The sequence below is a fragment of the Mastomys coucha genome, unplaced genomic scaffold (genome assembly GCF_008632895.1).
Source record: "Mastomys coucha isolate ucsf_1 unplaced genomic scaffold, UCSF_Mcou_1 pScaffold22, whole genome shotgun sequence".
In the NCBI taxonomy this organism is placed as follows: domain Eukaryota; kingdom Metazoa; phylum Chordata; class Mammalia; order Rodentia; family Muridae; genus Mastomys; species Mastomys coucha.
Window position 1 is genome coordinate 166,931,176 of NW_022196905.1, and position 10,697 is coordinate 166,941,872.

Here is a 10,697-nt window from a genome sequence, read left to right on the forward strand (position 1 = left end):
CTGGGTTCAATGAACAGTTTCCCCTAAACACTTTAAGGCAGGTTCTTGTCTCCACCCTCCATTGGTGGGGAGCAGAGGGTCAGAGGGATTATATAACATGTCCTTAAGCACATGATTAATAAAACCACTGAGATTTAAGCTCACAGTCTCAATCCCTCTCTAAGCCCACATGGCTGTGTGAACCAAAAGGGTGCCGCTCCCTGCGTACGAGCAAAAGTGGAGTTTGGAGCAGAGAGGACCACTCTACCTGTGCTCCTGAAACTATTTCCCCAGGCCTGACTCACCTGGGAAACAGCCCCTGGGGAAACTTGACTCCCTTCTCTCCTGACCCAGTGCAGACTGATGCCTATCTCTGCCCAGTTGCTGTGGCCTCCGCAGAGCCTTAGAAAAGGCCTACCTCTCTCACTGGAATTTGGGCATAGGCAGCTAGCAGGGGTGACATTCCCACAAAGCAGGAAATACAGCCTCGGGGCTCCCAGGGGCTGAAATCTATACTTTTCCTGATGAGCTCTCCCCAGGGGAAGCAGGGACTCCCCTTATTGCTCCAAACCCTGAGCCCCTGGGACCTGGGATCGCCCTCGCCCTCCCTTCCAGTGTGGGGCATTTTCATTGGCAACTATAAGAGAACCCGATAAATCAAAGTGGTTTCCCCAGCAACAGCCAGAGAAGCAGGTTTACTTATGCCAGGTAAATAATGCATGAGCCAAAGCTGAGAAATACAGCAACCAAGTTCATGTTACTAACAGGTTCACTGAACTGCCCAGCTGTGCTTCTGAGCCAGAGTCCCAGGGGGTTAGGTTGCAACTGCCCGCTAGCCCCTCCTTTCCAAAGGAGTCCTGCCTGCACTCAGGGTTTTTTTGTTTGGATACTTTTTGCTTTATTTTGGTTTTGAGTCTCTTCTTCCTTTCCTCCACCTTCTCCTCCTCTTCTACCTTTTTCTCCTCTTCCCTTTCCTTTTCTCCGCCCCCTCTTCTGCCTCCACTTCTCTTTTCCTCCTCATTTTCCTCCTCTTCCTTCCCCTCCTCCCCTTCCTCTTCTCCTCTCTTCCTCCTCTTCCTCTCTTTGTCCTCCTCCTCCTTTCCTGGTCTCTCTAAGCTATTACCTATCCCATAAATCAAGCCGTGAAACCCAAGGGTCCAGACCCCCATCTGTGTGGCTTCTCCCAGCCTTTACAGTTCCTGTGATGAAAGGCCATTTTGCAAAGTCAGGGGATGAAGCAGAGACCCACACCCGCTGGCTTCCCATTTTGCCAGAAAACATTTCACTTCCAAATCCATTAGGTATACTTGACAGGCCAGCCAGGTCCTGGCAAGATGGACCTTGCCAAAAAGAAATGTAAACTGAACCAAATTGTGAAAGAACAACGTGAGATAAAGCCAGGGAGCTCCTCCATCACCCCTGGGAAAACTGATAGAGAATCAACATCTCCACCCTCCCGGGCAGTGTTTCACTTGCCCAGATTAGCACTTAAAAGTACTAACTCTTTTTCCTTTTGGGTTTGTAAATATCAGACTATGGTATAATATAGGAAAACCTTTTCAAATGGCATCGCCCCAATTTGACACACTCTCCCTTACCCCACCCCAAAGATAGCCATTCTTTTCAGGGGTTAAAAATTAAGTACAAAGACAATTAAAAAGAAAAAGAAAAAAGGGAAGGTTATACCAAGGTTTCTCTGTGTCTCCATTTCTTCTCTCTCTATCTCTCTGTCTCTGTGTCTCTCTCTGTGTCTCTCTTTTTCTGTCTCTCTGTCTCTGTGTGTGTGTGTGTGTGTGTGTGTGTGTGTGTGTGTGTGTGTGTGTGTATGAAGATTTAGCCCATACCCTCAAAAGGCTTACAACCTAGTGGATCGCCCCATGAGAATCAGAATTCCCCAATAATCCCTTCTCTTCAAAGGAATCTTTTCTGGGTCTTCAAGGATCTGTCATTGTTGTTTTGTTTTGGAGCCAGGTCTCAAAGTTGACTGAGGTGAAATCTTTTAGTGTTTTATCCTCCTGTCTCAGCAGGTGCAAAGAGAGTGAGCAGGCCTCTGTTTACCCAACACTGCTCCCTGCCTTGCACCCAGTAGATACCATTGAGATGAGTAAGATCATAAAGAGGAGCAGGAGAGAACATCAAACACCGTGGGAAAAATTAAGATGTGGAGCCAGGCATGATGATGTGTACCTGCCATCCAGCTCTCAGGAGGCTGAGGCAGGAAAATCAAAAATCAAGGTTAGCCTGGGCTACATAGTAAGACTGTCTCTGGGAGAAAGAAGTGGGGAGAAAAGAGAGGAGGGAAGGGGAGAAGAGAAGAGGGGAGGGGAGAGAAGAGGAGGGGAAGAAGAGAGAGGAGAGGAGGGAAGGGGAGAGGAAGAGAGGGAAAGAGAAGGAAGGGGAGAAGAGGGAAGGGGAAGAAGGGAAGAGAGGGGACAGTAGGGGAGGGGACGGTATGGGAGGGGACAGTGGGGGAGGGGACAGTAGTGGAGGGGACAGTAGGGGAGGGGACAATAGGGGAGGGGACCGTATGGGAGGGGATGGTAGGGGGGTGGACGGTAGGGGAGGGGAAGAGGGTAATGTTTGTTCAGTAACTGTTCCCATTTGTCATGATTAACCTAACACAGTCAGGGCATTGTAAGATGACCTGACAGCAGACAATGTACAGAACTGTCAGAGTGTTAATGAACAATGATCTATACAAATGCTCTTCTGAAAAGCCCCCCCATTCCCCAGGTGGAAAGGGATAAGTCACACTGACTTATCCTGTGAATGTTAGAGGGATTTTGCATTAAAACCCAAAAACTGAAAAGCCAAATCTTTTAGAAAACTTATGGGGAGGGGGGGTCAATAACAAAGGCCAAGGGAATGAATGAGCATGCTCAGTCCTGGAGCCAGCAAGATGGCTCAGGCGGTAAAGCTATTTTCTGCATGAACCGGGCAACCTGAGTTCAATACCTAGAGCCTACTCACAGATGAGAGGAAGGAGAGAAGTGACTCTACAAAGTTGTCCTTTGACCTCTACCTGTGCACCATGGCATGTGGGCATTGACACACACACACACCACATACACACACACACATACCACATATACACACCACATACATACACATACCACATACCACATACACACACACACCACATACCACATACACACACACACCACATACACACACATACCACATACACACATACACATACCATACACACACACCCCACACACCCATACATACACATACACACACACACCATATACCCAATAATAATAAATAATTTTTAAAAAACTTCTTGAAGCAGCTTAGATGCAATCACAAATAAAGAACTATTTGGCCTGCGATAGAAGATAGTGAAACACTTGGTCAACACCGTACACTCATCTGGTTGCGCCAGAATCATGCGTTCACTGCTATACATTTTAACTGACTTCTCCAGGGATGGAAACTTGCACAATAACAACCCACTAAACCACAGAACTAAAGGTGTAATCAGAGGCCAGGCCACCCTATCTGCTGAGGGTCCTCCAACAGGTAAACAATGATTATACAGCAGTGGTTAGCCCTCACATGTGGGCTGATAAGTGCATTGGTGTAATAAGATAGGACAAACTGAAGAATGATTTGGAAAATCGCCACCACAGAGTGTCCTGTGATTGAGCTGTGACAGACAGACAACCAATCAACCCACCCTGTCTAACCAAGCAAGCAGTCTGTTGGGAAAGAAAATTTTTCCTGTTGAGGTCATCGACCAAGTCACAAACATTAGCTCACCTAGTCAAAACCGCAAAATAGTCGGCCATGCTAGAGCACACCTATATTCCAGCACTCAGGAGGCTGAGGCAGGAGGGATGCTATGACTTCAAGGCCAGATTTGGCTATGTAGCCAGACCCTGTCTCAGACAGCAACATAGCTGGGGCTGTAACCCAGTTGGTAGTGCTCGTCTAGTATGTAGGATGCTCTCAGATAGCTCCCAGCACTGAGTAAAACGGAGCGTGCTGGTACGCGTGGTGATCTTGGGTGGGAAGCAGGAAGATCAAACGTTCATGGTCATTCTGGGTCATAAGTGACTTTAAAGTGGCAATAATAACGATGACAAAGAACAAGCAACCAATGGCCAGCTGCTGCAGGACAATGCTAGAACAACTGTGAAATCTGAGGAAGACTTGGCTTAAAAGCCCCTGGCCCCTCTAGATGTTGGAGATATCCAAATTTCAAAGGACATCTGTCAGGCTTTGGGACCTTGTATGTGGTGGCATTAGTTCAAAAGCCCCAGTGTCTAGACACTTGTGTGTGGCATTTGCCTATCAGTGTGACATCCTGAAACACATTATTGTCACCCTGCAGGGCTAGTCTAATAAGCTGCACACATCATGACTTAGACCTCACAGTATACTTAGGACTCTCAATGCACTACAGGATCTCGTGATTCAGCTTCAGTTACCTCAGCGTGCACAAGAAAAGCCCCTAACACATACTTCACACCAAAAAAGAGAGAGAGACACAAAGAACTTAACATGCCTCCCATTTTGCTACCCGAAGAAAATTATGAGACTGGGAGAGGTATTTTTTAAGAATACTGGCTGGGTGGTGGTGGCACACATCTTCAATCCCAGCAGTAAGGAGAGAGAGGCAGGTGGATCTCAGGGTTCAAAGCCAGCTTAGTCTACAGAGTGAGTTCCAAAAGAGCCAAGGCTACACAGAGAAACACTGTCTCAAACAAAACCAAACAAGACAAAGAAAAAACAAAGAAAGAAAACTGAAGTATAGCTGGGCCTTCTAGGACCTGAAGTTGTTTGGGAATGTCAGTCCTGTCTCTGTGCTTGGCTCACCAACCTCTGTAACCATATGAGGACATCCATCCTCTACAGATTAATGATGTTCTCCACACCTGTACCAGCTTGCCCCTGCCTCCTGCTCCCCTAATCACTGAGAGGAAAACTAGAAAGACCCCAATGTGCTGGACAATTCACATCCATTAATGTCATATGTAGTGTGCAGTCTGGAGCCAGACTTGGTGTCAAATGCCAGCAATCCTAGCATGTGAGAGACTGAGGCAGGAGGATTACTGACAGTTTGAGGGCACCCTGAGCTTTATAGTATCAGTCAGGAGAATGAATCTGAGAACTGAGAAACTAAACCCTCCCTAAACTCTGTCCTGCCCCACCCCTGAGGGTGTGCACATCCCAAGAGGAGCTGGGCCTTGGGCCGACTCACCTGACCACAGCTTCTAGCCTCTCCACTAACTGCGATGTCTAGGAGCACCAATCAACCTGGCCACAGGAAAACAATGGCCTCATAGAACTTCGACGTTTGTCTGGGACCTGAGTCAGGGTTGTGGGGATAACAGAACACGAGAGAGAGGCCAGTGTGGCCAGCAGGACAGAACCAAGTGGGATTTCGGTAGTGCATAAAGAGGCTTGATCCTGGAGCAGAAACTTAAGCCCCAACAAGCAGATCTTCATCGTAGTTAAGACCCAGGGAAACGTGGGGGGTCAACGGGGTGTAGCTCAGTCTAGACTGGCTGCTTGGCATGCACAAGTCTGAGTTCCATCTCTAGCAAAGTAAAAAACAAACAAACAAAGGAATAAATGAGCTGGGAACAACCTTCGGGCAGCAAGGGATGTGGACTGTAGCCCACGCCTCTGGTCCCGGCCCCTCCTCCGGCAGATTGTATTCTACCTTCCCCCACGCCTGGCTGGTCTTCCAGTTTTTCCAGCATTCTTTTCTGCTCTTAAAATATCAAGAGCTTCCATTTAGCTGTAGTGACCACTGCCCAGACTCCTCCTCTCCCAGACTTCTCTGTCCAGAAAGGAAACCAAAGGATTCCACTTGGCCAGCCCCAACTACTATTGCAGAGGAAGCCTGGGGCACGGAGCAGGGAGAAGGAAGAATGGAAGATAGAACCTCGGGCTCCATCTTGTCCTTCCTTTCCTCTATAGGTCCTGGGCCAGCCCCACCTCCTCATCTGCAGCATTACCCCTGGGATCCAGGGAGACTTCCCCTCAGTTTTATAGCACCACGAGGTCTCCAGGTTCTTGTCCAAGCTCTCAGAGGCTCTGCAGAGTAGATGACTGTATTTCCAAATCAGAAACTGAGGTGAAGAGCGGTTAGGCCCATAGTCTAGGCCGTGGAAAGCCTAGAACTGGAATGAGCCCGCCCACACGTCCTTGCTTTCTGGGATGAACACTGCAACATAACAGCACCTATGTATCCTGCCTCTCTCCACTGCCCCCAGTACCTGGTCCTTGCCGGGAGAAGCCTGCGGCCTTTTCAGGCCCCATTTACATCTTTGGAAACTGAGGCACACACTATTCTCCTCCCTGCTTTTATGTTTTGTTTGTTTTTCAAGACAGTACTTCTCTGTGTTACAGTATGTCCTGGAACTTGCTCTGTGGACCAGGCTGACCTCCAACTCAGAGATCTGTCTGCTTCGCCTCCCCAGTGTGAGGATTAAAGGTGGGTGCCATATATACCAGCTTCCTTCTTATTCTTGATCTATAGTAAGCAGATGGATGTTAATGACCTCTGCTCTTTGGTCTTGTTTATGACAAGCCTGGGGACACCAAGCACACCCAAAGCCACTAGAGAGAGTCAAGCCTGGGGCTCCTGAGAGGGCATGGCCCATAGTCTAGGATATGGCCCTGTCCACTAGTCTTGCCTCTCAGCCGAGGCCTCTCCCCTCTTAGGGTTCCCTCTGACAGAGGTATGAGTTGTACTTTGGGGCCCCTGAGACCTCAGCTTCCTAATGGGATGCAAATTGGAGCCTGCCTCCATAAAGATGTATTATGTATGGGCTCTCTATTCGATTCTCTTGAAATCTCCTCATCCATCACCTCGGCAGGGACTGGGCAGCCTCAGCTTATGTCAGCAGTTTCTTCTCACTTGGTGTCTGCTGCCAAATTCATCAACTTGGGCTGTTGGGTCTAGGAGACTTCTAGTGCTTGGAGCAAGGTTGGCCCTGCCCTTAGAAGTAGAGGATCGGGCCAAGATGAGGAAGGTAGGGGAGCTCTTCCTCATGGAACCATCATGTCTAGAAGGGGTTGGAGTGACCTGACCTCTTGGTAATATGCCTGAGTGCTGGACAGTGGAGGGCTCACTGGTGGTTAAGGGGATAAATTTAGACAGGGGAGAGGTATAGGAACTTCCTCCACCTCAGGCTGTAGTCTGAGAGGGCCAAGATCCAGTCCTGACCCTTCACCCAGAACTAGGCGAGAGAACTTTCTTATCTCCTACATAGACACCTACTCACACTCATGCCCTGGTACACCCACACACACATTATTTTCTGCACAGACTCAGCTTCAACTCAGGTACTCATAACAGATGCCTAAACACACACACACACACACACACACACACACACACACACACACACATACCTGTAACACTAGAACACACATTGGACACACTGGTGTATGTAGAACTCACATACATACTGACACCTATCATTATCTACACACAATATACAATGCCACAGCACACCCACACACATTCACAAAGATTCACGTCCTAATATTACCCCCACCCCACCCCAGGCCCCAGACACGAGCTGCTTTATTCACTTGAGAAAGACTGAGGCTGTAACCTTCTAGAGTCGCTAGGATACAGACTGTGGGGGCGTTCTGGATCTGTGATAGACGAGTTCCCAAGCTCAGTGGGAGCAGCAGTGATTGGGGAGGTAGGAGCTGTGTTCCCTTTTAAAGAATTTTCCCATCAATGGAAAGGGGGTTGGGCGAGAAGAGATGAGAAACCCGATAGGAAGCATCAGGTGTTGGAGATGTGACAAAGTGAGAGATTTCTGCGTTTGAAGACAGGGGATCCCATATCATCGCCCCTGTTGACATACACTAAAGCTAAGACTGAGCTGGGTTTGCCGTGAAAGCCTAAGCCAATTCACAAAACACAACTCACAATCCAGGTCAGGGCATGCTCTACCAGAGGAGCTTTTTTTCTTTTCTTTTTCTTTTTCTTTCTTTTTTTTTTTTTCGAGACAGGGTTTCTCTGTAATAGCCCTGGCTGTCCTGGAACTCACTCTGTAGACCAGGCTGGCCTCGAACTCAGAAATCCACCTGCCTCTGCCTCCCAAGTGCTGGGATTAAAGGCGTGCGCCACCACCGCCCGGCCAGAGGAGCTTTTAAACTGATACACTAGCCTGGCAAAGTTGCCGAGGTTGCAGTGACCAAACACTCAGAAGGAAAGATCACATGAGTAGACAGAGCTGGGACTAAACAGTAAGGCTATGGAGACCGGGAAGAGTGGTATTGAGGCCTCCGAACTGAACTGAATAAGGAGCCTGAGTTCCTCAGAGGAGGAAGAGTGACCGGTAGCCATCCTTCAGCGGCACTCGCAGACTCATTTCTTCCAGGAAGCCACTCATGCCTATCCTTATAGTCTGGCATACTTGTTACCTAGTAAGACCGTAGTTTCTTTTGAAGGTTTATCTGTTTGTGTGTATGGGTGTTTTGTCTGCACACGAGAACAGGACATCAGATCCTATGGGGTTATAGTTAGAGATAGTTGGGAGCTGCCATGTGGGTGGTGGGAGCTGCAGGACTTCCGCAAGAATGTTCAGTGCTCTCAACCGCTGAGCCATCTTTCCAGCCCAAGACCTAAGTTTGTAACTTCAGACTTGATAATGATAGCAGAGTATGTTTTCATAAGAACTCGATGACAAAGAGCGAGATCCCCGTATACTGGAGCAAGTCATATATGCTCAGAATTACTAGCAAGCCATGCAAGGTGACCACTCTTTCATAACAGAAGGCTAGAAGGTACACAGAGGGGGACAGTAAGATGCTGAGTGATAGTCTCAGGGACAGGGTGGGATTCGAATGGGGCTGGAAAACAGCCTTCTCTCTCCAGACATCTTTGTCCCTTGTAACGCTCCATGTAGATTTAGGCCTTAGTTAGTTTACAACCAATTTATTATCTTGTCCATCCATCCAGCTAATCCACTTACTTTCTTCCGCACTCATTGATGGAGCGGCTAAAAGCCTTCCTCACCCAGGGAAAAGCAGAGTCTATATCCAGTCCACTCCCTACCCCTTGAGTCTGTCTTTTCTAGGGAAGGTTGGAAAGCAACTGAGGTAGACGTCTGGCTGCCACTGTAAACTGGAATGAATCTGAGTCTTAGAACCAGGGCCTCCGAGATGTGACTCAGTGTCCCCTTCCCACAATTCAACGGTGAGACGAAGTCCTAAAGATCCAGTGAGAATACACTAAAAGCGTGCTTTCTGCTTATCACAGCCCACTCGGGAGGCTGAGGTGGCTAAACCTTCAGTTCAAGGCCGGCCTGGGCTACACAGTGGGATCCTACCTGAGGACCATCACCATCAGCAAAACAAACAAAATGCAAGTTTGTTTTCACAAAGCCTGGCCATGGATAATGATAATATACACTACACTCCCTCAGCCAGGAGACCCAGGTCAACAACAGGGCAAGTCACACAAGGATGGCTCCTCAGTTTGCTTTTTCTTTTTTACACAGGGTCTCACACTTACCCTCAGCTGGTATCAAACTCACTGTGTAGCCCAGGCTAGTCTTCAACTCATGGCAATCTTTCTGCCCCAGTTTCTCAAGTGCTAGGATTACAGGTATGTGCCACCATGTCTGGCTATTTCTAAACATACAAACAAATGAAAGAGACTGTTTTCTGTGGTGCTGCTAGCAATAAAACATAGGGCTTCATGCATACTATACAAGCAATCTAACAATCCAGCTATATTCCCAGTGTGTGTATGCAAACAAATGCATGTAGAAGCTTAGAGACAGATACTAGGCATTTTCCCCAATAGCGTTGGTTCTTTCACATCTATCTGTTTTTGTTACTTCATTTTATTTTAATGCATATGAGTGTTTTGCCTGCATGTATATATGTGTACCATGTATGTGCCTGGTACCTGTGGAGGTCAGAAGGGAGTGTCAGACCCCTGGAGCTGGAGTTACAGATGGCTGTGAGCCTCCACGTGGGTGCTGGGAACAGAACCCAGGTCCACAGCAAGAGCAGCAAGTGCCCTTAACCACTGAGCTATCTCTCCAGCCTCTCTGTGTTTTTCAGACAGGGGTGTTCATTAAACCTGGGTCTACCGATTGGCTTGACCAACCATCAAGCCCTTGGATCTGCCTGTCTCCACGCCATACCCCAATACTGCATGGGATTACAGACAGACCACCGCATTCAGCTCTATGTTGGTACTGTGAATACAAACTTTATCACTGAACCATTTGTCCAGGTCCTGAGAAATAAAGATGTCTATTTTTTAAAAAAGTTCTGTGTGGGGATCAGAGAGATGACTCAACAGTGACAGGGCTTGTTGTGCAACCATGAGGCTGTCGTTCAGGTCCCAGCATCTACTTAACAAGCCGCGGTCCTGAAAATACCTGAACCTGGCTCATGAGGCTGGTTCTGGCCTCTGAGAGTTAGCTTGCACACCCAGACACACGTGTGTGCACACATACTCACCCAAGCACACCCCTAAATATATAAATTTTTTTTAAAAATTCATGTATTTCAAAACAGAAAATCAGTCTGGCAAAGCTGGTTGTTACAGGTGTGAATAGCAGACCCTCAGCCCGATGGCCATCATCGCAGACCTCCCCCCCAGCCCAGTGGCCATCATCGCAGACACCCGGCCCGGTGGCCATCATCGCAGACCCCCGGCCCGGTGGCCATCATAGCAGACCCCCGGCCCAGTGGCCATCATCGCAGACCCCCCCACCCAG